The sequence below is a fragment of the Crocodylus porosus genome, unplaced genomic scaffold (assembly GCF_001723895.1).
Source record: "Crocodylus porosus isolate Cpor-Errol unplaced genomic scaffold, CroPor_comp1, whole genome shotgun sequence".
NCBI lineage: Eukaryota > Metazoa > Chordata > Crocodylia > Crocodylidae > Crocodylus > Crocodylus porosus.
In genome coordinates this window covers 238,214,460-238,225,335 of record NW_017728886.1, presented here as the reverse complement: position 1 = coordinate 238,225,335, position 10,876 = coordinate 238,214,460, and the positions used below count along the sequence as shown (strand labels likewise).

Sequence of the window (10,876 nt, the reverse complement as noted above, 5' to 3'; positions counted from 1 at the left end):
TCACAAGTAGATTTTGCCATTCACTGTGTCTCTTGAATGTACCGTTCAGACAATATAAATTACACTTCTTCTCATACAACTTCTTGGAACTGAGGAATCCACCTCAATCACTTCCTCATGACCTTGTTCATGGGTGTTTTAATCTGCTGCTTAGCTAGCCGTGTGACCCAGAGTGTTTTGGAGAAAACGTCAGGAAATTCTCTCACTATCTTTTCTAACTGATCCTGTTGGGACTTGGACAAGTCTTTTCCAGGGGTAACCGTGGCTTGTCCTTCTTTCCCTTCTGCTTGTGGTTCATGTTCTAATGGTTTGGGGCATGGTGCTATAAACAGGGTCTCCCTCTCTTTCCATGTTTAAACATATTCATATGATATATCTAACAATCCTTCTGCTGTCCTGGTTGCCAGATCCCATAATCTACAGGTCCCACTTTTCTGACAGCCTTATATGAGCTTTACCAGCATGCCATTGATTTTGATGCTTTGTCAGGACCAATACATGGTTACCCACTTGAAACCTCTGCTTGTGCGCCTGATGAATGACTATAATTAGGGACTTACTGAAATTGCAGCAAAAGTGTGCTGCATGGCAGGTCCCTTAATCTTGCAGTTTCACCCACATGTCCCCTTGCTGCTGCTTAGCGGAGAAGCCCCACTGCTTGCTGCTTGCTTCTGATCAACAGGGAAGCAAAAACCATGATTTTAAATATGGTGTGGTTTTTGCATGCCACCACTGATTGGCAGAGGGGCCCCAGCAGCCCCACTGCTTACTGCTGACCATCCAGGAGGCAAAAACTGTGCCATATTTAAAACCGCAGTTTTCACCTCCCCTTGATCAGCAGCAAGCAGTAAATGCGAGTGGTGGGGTCCCTCCACCAATCTGCTATTTCAGTAGGTCCCTAATTATAATACATGTATTGATGGTTTTATGCACTTTGTAGGTTTTCTTTAGTGATAGCTCGGACTACTTTGAGTTGTTTCCTTATCTGTAATACATGCTGGATGGGGTTTCTGGCAGACCCCCTCCTGTGCTTTTCAACCTTCCCAAACTAGATCCAATATTCTTCATGGTTGATGTCCATACAGAAATTCAAAGCGAGAAAACCCTGTTCAGTCTTGCAATGATTCCCGATACACAAACATTAATGGGGCTAATGTCTTGTCCTGATATTTAGGATCTTTACCCCTGGCCTTCTTAAGCATCCCCTTCAGGCTCCTACTGAATTTTTCAACTAACCTGTTGGTCTGGGGATGTTACGTTCATGTCCATAGCCTTTTTATCCTTAGAGTCCCTCAGACTTCCCAGAATACCCGTGGCATTAAATTGCTCCCTTGGTCAGTTATTATCTCTTTGGGGAGGCCCACTTGGGTGAATATTTTACGTAATTCATTGGCCACCTTTTCTGTGCTAATAGTACTAAGGGGCTTAGCTTCTAGGTAGCAGGTAGTGTAGTCTACTAACACCAGAATATATTGATATCCTGCTGTGCTCTTTACAAGTGGCCCCACAATACCCACTTCCATCTGCTCAAAAGGCTTATCCATTAGGGACATCAGTACCAGTGGCACCTTCTGAGGCCTCCCAGAATCCACCAGCTGGCACAGGACAAGACCAACAAAATCTGTACCTCCTGATATATCCTGGGCCAGAACAATTGGTGGAGTAAACACTTGCGGATCTTATCACTACCTAATTGCCCTCTTGTGGAGAGTTCATAAGCAACCTGCAGGATGGACCTATGGTACACCTTAAGTACTGCTTCTTCCCCTCACCTCTGTCCCCAGTCTACTTGATACAATGACCCACTCAACGACTCTATAAAAGCTTCTGGATCATCCTCACTTGTCATGTGCACAGCCACTAGTGAAACAAGCCCTCTCTTATACCCTCCATGCTGCCAGTGAGTGTACTTGCTACCACTTTTTGATTATCCAGGACCAGGGTTTGCAAAGTCTCTGCTTGTCACAACTGTTGGTATATCATATCATCCACCTTAGTTTCCCATTTCTGGGCTTGTTCATTGGCTGCAGCCTGCTGTTGGGCCAACAAGTGCAGCAGCTGCTCCATTTTCCTTCACTAAATTGCCAGAACAGTGTTTGCTCACCCCAAGGGCCTTTATGCAAGGCTACCCTCCTGCTTTACAATCCAGGCAAGCTCAGCCTTGTTCAGCTACAGAACATACTCCACTCCATATCTTTTCCCCACTCAGATAATTTTCAAGTTCAGGGTGTTCCCAGTCACCCCCTTCAGCCACAATCCAGTCCTCCAGGGCCAAAATGACTGCCCTGGCTCAAGCCCTGGGTTTATGTCTCCCAGGCCCTGCTTCTTTCCAGTCAGGTGACTTTCTTGGCCTGGCTATAAGTGTTCTCTAATTAGGCTTGCCAACTGGTCGCCAGGGTAGCCTATAGTGGTTGATTTAGTTGTTGTGGCAATGCTTTCCTTCTTGCGCATGGCTCTATCTTATAGCACTACTGCGAAGCCACTAACACTGTAATAGGCTTTTTACTGCCCACCTAGGTCCTGTCTTATTATAGGCACTCATAGCCTATAAATCCCTGGTGGCTAGCTCTCCTGCAGCCCTTCACGAACAGTTTTCCTTCACCTGGGGATCCATCCAGGCTGTTTCTCTTTTAAAGTAATAGGAGTCCTAGGCTCCCTGTTACACCAGTTTTCAGCTGAGCATTAATTCAAGGAATCTGTGGATGCCAGCATTTAACACAGAGGCCTTACTTTATTCTAAGCCTTTGGGGCTGGGAAGGTACAGTGCATATATAGTGTCTCTCTGACAACCTCAGCAATGGCAGAATGGCATGCTTGCAACCATGCTTTCAAACACCAGTGGGGAACCTTATAGGAGAGCATAATTTCTACTCTACAGAGTTTTGCATTAGCTTTGGTTAGTACTCCCATAGAAGTAGATTTGGTTCTGAATATGACTAAACCCTTAAGAATTTAACTGTCATTAAATCAGTCATCACTTGGTACTGCAGAGCGATGATATTCATGGGGTTCCCAAATTTCCAAGGCTGAGTCCTCACAAGGTCCTCTTGGTTAAGAAAACTCTTTTATTAATAAAGCCCCAGTTGAAAAAAAAAAAGCCCAATTGTCATGAACACAGATAAGCTTCTCTCATCTCTGCAAAAGGATTAGTGGAATTGCTTTGATTACTGAAGAAAAGGTGGGCCCATGATCAAGATTCTGCTACTAGTCCACCCTCCACAAAACCTTCAAAGAAACCAAATAGCATGTTTCTCTGTTAATGCAAACTACACAATGCCTTTGGAGTGGGTTAAAAGAGACTGTGTAAAATGAGTTTTGCTTCTAGTGCAAGCAAAGAATCTGCTTTGAAGGAACGTATGGGACTGCATTCATTGAAATACAAGCTTGGTTTTTGGAACACAATGAAACAAAGAGCTTTCAAAAGCAGCATTAAACATAGGAGCTGCTCTGGTACAGACATAGTTAAACAAATCTTGAAAAGTGGCCTAAAAGATAACACTCGTAGTGTGGCTTTGTGGCAGCCCTAGCAAGAATGAACTGTGGGGCCAGTTGGAGCTCACAATATAGGTCATGACACAATTGTTGGCAATAAGAAGTCTTTTATTTCAGAACCTCACAAATTGTATCCAAAGGGATGCTGCATCAACAGTCTCATGAGTCCAAGTAATATATGTTGACTCTCCACCCCCTAGTAAGGGCCATCCCAGCAGGCAGACAGGATTTCTCAGCACAAAGTCCTAACAGAGTCTGTTCCTCTCAAGACCTACAGGCCCTATCCACAAGCCTTCCTTTTAATACAGGGATGGACAATTATTTTGGGCGGAGGGCCGCTTAGCGAGTTTTGGCAAGCTCTTGAGGGCTGCATGGGTAACCCTGCCCCTTGACAGGTGCCTCACCCCCTGGTTGCTATCTTGGGACTGGAAGACCTGCCTCTGACCTCTGACCCTTGCCACTGGAAGTCCCTTCCCCTGCCCCTGCAAGTACTCCTTCAGAGATGAGGGTTTGCTACCTTAAAACTGGGGGGAAAAAAACAAATTATGTACTAAAAATTAAGTACCCATAATATTATATTTTAATTCAATTAAAAATATATTTTTGTCCTGATAGCTGTGTGTTTGTGCTTTATATGTAGAAGTGATTGCATAATAGCTCTAAATGTAGTCTTACTCTTGTATAGTGTGTCGGGTGTGCAGCGGTGTTGGGGGGTATGGGTGGGTGGGTGGATGTGGGGAGCTGTGAATGTGTATGTGTGTGTGGTATTTGTGGGATGTGTGATTGTGTCTGAAGGAGAGAGTGGCTGTGGGGTTTTAAGGAAGGGTTGCAAGGTTGGAGCCAGCTGGGCCCTTGCTACCTGAAGCCTCATGGCCTCGTTTGTGCTCTGGTGGCTCCTGATGCTGCTCCTGGGGTGGTGGCACCCACTGGAGCCTCCTGTGGTGGGTGGGGCAGCCGAGCTGTTGCTGCCCCAAACCTCAGGTGCAGGATACAAGTTCTGTGCCACCTCTCTATACACTGGGCCACATTTCCACCGGGTCATGCCACCCCCAGGAGCCCCAGGTGCCACCTGTGCTGCCCCCAGGGCTGGAGAGGGGGGTTGGGAACCAGCAACAGCTGGGCGGTGCCCCAGGGCCAGTGCCAATGGGGACCAGAGCGGCTGGCAGGAGCCCAGGGCGTGGCTGGCTGGGCTCTCTGGAGCCAGGTTGGGCTACTCTGGCAGGGAGAGAGGGGAACCACCCGCCTCTGGACCCCACCAGCACCGGTTCCCACATGCCCCCTTGCTCCCAGCCCCTTGCCACCAGCCCCATAGCCAGATGGGGACCAGCACGTGCAGCTCCCACCCCCTCTTATCTGAGTTTCCTGCTCTGGCACAGGTGGGAACAGCCCCGTGGTCCATCCAGCTGCAGGGGGTGGGGCAGGGTGGGCCCTGCTCTTCCAGGGGCCTGTTGTGGCTTTCCCTGGGTCCTACTATACAGGAGTCAGAAGCAAATAAATATTAATTTTTAAAAAATTTCTAGGGGCCCTGAAGGCTGGACAGAATGGCCTGGAGGGCCAGATCCAGCCCACGGACCATATTTTGCCCACCCCTGTTTTAATACATTGTTTCACTAGCACAGTCCAACTGTTAACTCTTCTCTCCAACACTGACCACACATGAACTGTCATTGGGGCACGGCAGGTATGCTTCTTTTCTTCCTAGGAAAATTCATAACATTTCCTCCTCTTGCCAGTTGCTATTTATATAAGACCCACAAAAAAATTATACTATACAGAACACACTTTAATCACTCTGTTGCTTTTGTTTTGACCACTTCACTTCTTCTCATGGCAGTCTAAACAAAACATTGTTACGTTTCACTGCTTTCTATCTGCCTTCCTATGTTTTATTAAATTTAAATCAACCTTCTTTACTTACCAAGGAAGTAAGGCTACCTATCTCCTACGTAGTTCTAATCTGGACACGTTCCCCATCATATAAAAATATTTTTGAGGTTTCAAAAATTGAGAGAGAGAAAAAGGGAGATCAAATCCACTAGTCTCAATAATCCACTGGTCAGAGTATGTTTCTGCAGTGTAAAAGACCCTTGTCCTACCTGATTCAGACTAAAGACTTGAACCTTGGTTTCCCCTAGCCAAGCTGAAATCCTAAGCCCTTGAGTACTGTGGGACAGATGAGAATCTCTCCCAGTTAAGTTCCATCATTGTTAAAACTGGTATTCATGAAAAGTTTGGGCTTTGACAAACTGAAATTTTCCAGAGGGAAAAAAAATTGGAAAACTCTACCAGTTTTCACAGCCGACCTTAGGAGTGGGCAATACGAGGGACTGCCCAGGGTGCCAAGGTTAGGGGGCCACACACATACACATAAGCGCACACACATGTGAGCAGCCCATGCTGACATCAGGACTCTTCCCTCACCACACCCTGCCCTGGCCAATCCCTGCCCCGGGTAGGAGGAGTGGTGCCCAGTCCAGCCCACCTCCTGCCTCCAGTCACTGCTCAGGAGGAGATGGGTCAGGCACATGCATGTGGGGTGGCACCTGCTGCAGTCCACCCACCTTGCTCCTGCATAGAAGCAGCAGTGCCTGCCCACCCACTTGCCTGGCACACCATGCAACTGTGGCTCCCTGCCAGACTATGTCCCACACCCCTAACTACCTGCCTCTGCCTGCAGCAGCACCATAGACTTGGGGAGAGGGGAGAAGGATGCCAAAGTACAAGTTCATCCAGGGCACCATTTTCCCTAAAGCCAGCTTTGCCAGCTGTAACCCTTGCTTTGTTTTCTGTGTTATTACTATTACATCTGGCCAAAACCAGCAAAAGCATCCATGAAAATGTACTCAGTAATACAGGCTTTTGGTCTGTGTTCATATTCATTACAGCTTTCTTTTCTTTAAACGTTCTTGAGGCTGAATTTTGCTACCGTGAATGTTTTAGAAAATAGATTTTACACTAAACATGCTGAAACAGTTATAGGGAACATATTTTAAATTCAGTTTTCAGAAGCACTAACATCAGAAACTCTTACTAGTATGATGTGCATCAAACTGGAGAATAAGAAACGATGAAATGTCCTGTACATGACTGATTACAACTAAGCAAAACAACTCAAGTAACAAGCCACAGAGGACAAAAAATTCACAAATATGTCAGTAAGTAATTCTGAACAACAAATGGACTTGAGAAAAAATACCTATACACAGACATGGTACAAGGAAATTGTGGCCAACATTTAACTACCAAATTATTTATTTGTAATTATTCATCTGAAGCTAGTAAACATTATTGAAAGAAGCATATTATATTTCATTCTTGAAATGTTGCCTCGAACCCGAACGCTTGTATTGATCTTATACCAAAATTATGGATGTACTATATATCTGTGACTTTCTTTTCTAATATTTCATAAGATTGTGGTAAGTACAGATGTTACTATAATAATATAATTGGGGGGAATTGATTTGAAATCAAAGGTATTTTTACCATTGACTTTAGCCCACCTGCCTCTGCCTGCAGCAGCACTATAGAGTTGGGGGGATAGGGAGGGGTGCCAAAATAAAGGTTGCTCAGAGCACCATTTCCCCTAAAGCCAGCTCTGTAATCTTTTCTTCATTTTCTTTGTTATTAATATTAGATCTGGCCAAAACCAGCAAAAACATCCATGAAAATACTTATGAAGTACATGTAGAGTTATGGAATGAGACCCAGATTCTCAGAAATATCTACCCTAACTCCTACTGCTGTTAATGGGAGCAAAAATAGCTAAACACCTTTGATGATTTGAGCACTTACAAGTTTTATGCTCCCGTTTGCTTCAGTCTCAGAGGGTGTGTCTACAAGTCACCGTGTGGCATGACACCGTGTGGTGTGGTAGCAATGTACTCCATGCTGTGTGTGATGTGCAATTAGATTTTGCTGCTACATCACTGTAGTAGTGTGCTAAAATGGGGGAGCGTGCTGCTATGGCAATGTAGTCGCCAATCCCATGTAGACCTAAGTGATTACTATGTTGCCGTAGCAGACCATACAGCAATGCAACTTGTCAATATGTTGCTGTAGGGCGATGTGTCGATGTGCCCAGAGATACCCTGTTTAACAGCAATTGTTCATTTAGGATCACGTTTGGAAAGGAAGAGTCTTAAGTTACATAGGTAATAAGTGTGGGTGTTTTTAAGTACAATTACTTTCACTTCAAGCATAAATAATGTGTTGTAAATAGTTTGGTGTTTGCTTGGTTTGGTTTTGTTTGTTTTATTTTCTCTGACTTTAGACATTCTGTTATTTGTCGTCAGCAACAATACTGAAATGACATATGAAATTTTATCTGCCCAGTCACATATTTCTGTGATACCCATCAGCATTGCATCTGACCATTGCAAAAATGCATGGAGGAATTCATCCTCATAATGCCCCCATGAAGTAAGGAGATATTAACCCCATTGAGAACTGGCACACTGAGGCACAGGCTGCTTAAGTGATTTTCCTAGTGGCAGAACTGAAAACTATAAGAGTACCTATACATGTGCTCGGATGCATTCTGATTAGAATGCATCAGAGCAGACTCAACTAATTGAGTCTGCTGGAGCATTCTAATTAAACTTCAGCATGCTGCAGCATCTTGCATATTCAGCATCCTGCATTTCAAAATGGCAGTGGGGGTGCTTTAACTAAGGCTCGTCAAACAAGCTCTAGTTAATGTACCCCTGCTGTCATTTTGAAATGTAGGATGCTGAATATACAAAATGCTGTAGCATTTTAATTAAAGAGGCTCCCAAGAGCTGCTTTAATTAAAATGCCCCTCCCTGCAACCCTGGAGCACGTGTGTAGGTACCCAAGTCCCCAGAAGTAAATCTTTCATTTCCCCAGTGGCAACTAAACCCACCACTCCTGAGTTTCAGAGTCCCTTAAACACTTTGCAAAGGCTTCGATTGCACTTTTTATAACTCAGCTAATGCATAAAGATACTAATGTACCAAAGGATGCCATAGCAGTGCTTGCTGTATCATTCCCAGCCCAACATTTATGATTAACCTGCTTTCTATTTGTATTGTATTTGAACTTTTGGATGAACCCTGCAGTCAATATCCCTGGCATAAGCTGATTTGAGTGAGTCTATTCTATGGCAAGGACCTAGCCATATGCAAGTGGGTACAAGTTCTTAAGCCTTCTGTCCATCAGTTTTGATGTTCCATAACTTTTGAGTACTTTATATTACAACCTCAATAAAGTTCTTCTATCAGGGTTTCTTTTGTATGTAATGTATACAGGAAACTCTGCTCCAGCTGTGTGCTGTACATATAATTTCAGATGGATTTGCTGGGTTGTAGGTGTTGTGTTTTTTGGGGACAGAAAAACCTAAGAATTTGTTGGGCACCTTTAAGAAGGCAAATTGAAAACAAAAATAAAACTATCATCATGCCACTATACAAATCCATGTATAGTGGATCCATTAATAGCTACAGAGCAGAAGAGTCAGGGATGTATCCTCTGGCATCTCTGAACCAATGACAGTGGTTGGCAGAGAAGGTAAAACAGAAGCTAGATCACTTTAGATATACTTTGTTCATATGCTCTGCCTCTAATGCATCTACGGTCTGAGACAAGATACAGAGGTAGATAGACCCACTATGTTATTTCTTATGTTCTTATATACCTCTGAAATAACACCCATGCAGTTTGTTGTTCTATTGCTCTCTTCTGGTAATAACAAAAAACGTGCTTCAATGAATTCAGTGCTAGTTCCACAAGCCCACTACTTCTTACAGTATCTAAATCAAAAATAATAAAATGCTGTTTTGATCCTGAGCGATAATTCTATCATGATAAGCTGGACTGACTCAGAAAGGTATGTCTTTCAGTACACTAGCTAGCCTTCTCTGTCCCCATGTTTAACTTGAAGACCAGAGTCTCTCTTTCTAGCATATTCTTGCCTTTTCAAATTACTGGTTAATACTGTAGTAGCAAAGATAAACTTCATAAAATAGATTAAATACTAAAAATGTAATTATGTTTTAAATTCAATGTAAATGTTTAAAAGTATAAAAACTTTGTGTTTTTGCATTTAGTACTGAAACCTCTCATGTATATGTATAGAGCAATTGACCACCCATAAAACTGTCTCACAAATTTCAAAGTAATGGTTTGTGTAATTATATTGAATCAGAGGGGTCCTGTTACTTTGTTCATAGCTGGGGGAAAAAAAAGCTTATGTAATACTGAAATGAAATGTTATTACAGTCTCACTTACTCATTCTTGGAATTGGCTTAGTGATTACTTCAGCATCGACATCAGTGAAAAACATTTGACATCTGGCCTAGAAAATCAGACAGCAGACCACAGAGACTTTGATTAAAAAACTTCATGCAATTTTCTGCAATCAGTAAGTTGGCTTATTCTTTTATCAGAATGAAGGTTTCTTTCAACACCTGCAAATTTCTAGAAAGAAAGAAAGAAAGAAAGAAAGGTTTGCAAATTTTTATATGAATCTCCATTTCTGCAAAATATTACACATAACAGCCTGTCCAGTTTTACAAAAGATTTGATTATTTTTGTTAGCAAATTGTCATGTTTCATTCTTTTAACAATTTTGTTGTAACTTCTCTACTATCTAAGTGTGCTGTGTCACTCTTCTCTGTGTAATGATTTTGCAGCACTCATGCATATGTCACACGCACATGCTGTGAAAAGCTTTTTCATACACACTGCATGTCACTGACTGATCCCAAGGTAGAAATAACATAGGCCAGTTAATTTTGATATTTTATACCCTCCTGTAGAGCACAGTCACTCTATAATGGAAAGAATGAACCGTTAGCACAATATTGCAACATAGATCCTGAAACAAACTGCACTGCAGTATCATCATGAATTAAAGTCTCAGGCTGATACTCTAGCTCATGGCATAAGAGAGTAGGACATCAATGAACTCATGCAAGAAACACTGCAGTAATGAGCCATCACACTGCCTTTCCTCTTGGAAGCAAATTTATATGATGAAGTTTGATAATTAACTTATGTCCAACAAACTAATTTCAATATATCTGTTTTCAGGTCACAGAAAGTTGCTGAAGCCATTGCAAATACAATACCCCATCTTCCTCTTCTGTCACAAGGACAAAGTCCCTGCTAATATGATGTCACAGTAAATTTGCTTATCTCTTACGAACAACGAGGTATGCTATAAAATATGTTCGCACTATCAAAACATTCATAATCAAATCCTAATAAAATTATGAAGTTGAAATAAAAGGGAACTACTGTATCTCTATATTGTATGGTGGAATGTAATCCTTGAAAGGGATAATGCTTGACAAACCCCTCTGCTTTATATATTTTTTCTTGCCGGCTTAAATCTACAAGGGGGAGAGAAGAATTTGGAGG

The 10,876-nt window shown here is 42.8% G+C and overlaps 1 long non-coding RNA gene across 1 annotated transcript; it reads left to right on the top strand.

Moving 5' to 3' along the window:
- Positions 1-6,507: 6,507 nt before the first annotated feature.
- Positions 6,508-10,621, top strand: LOC109305595. The gene is made up of 3 exons (XR_002099647.1): positions 6,508-6,647; positions 9,764-9,875; positions 10,547-10,621. It is a non-coding gene; the product is annotated as an uncharacterized LOC109305595 (long non-coding RNA).
- Positions 10,622-10,876: the final 255 nt, after the last annotated feature.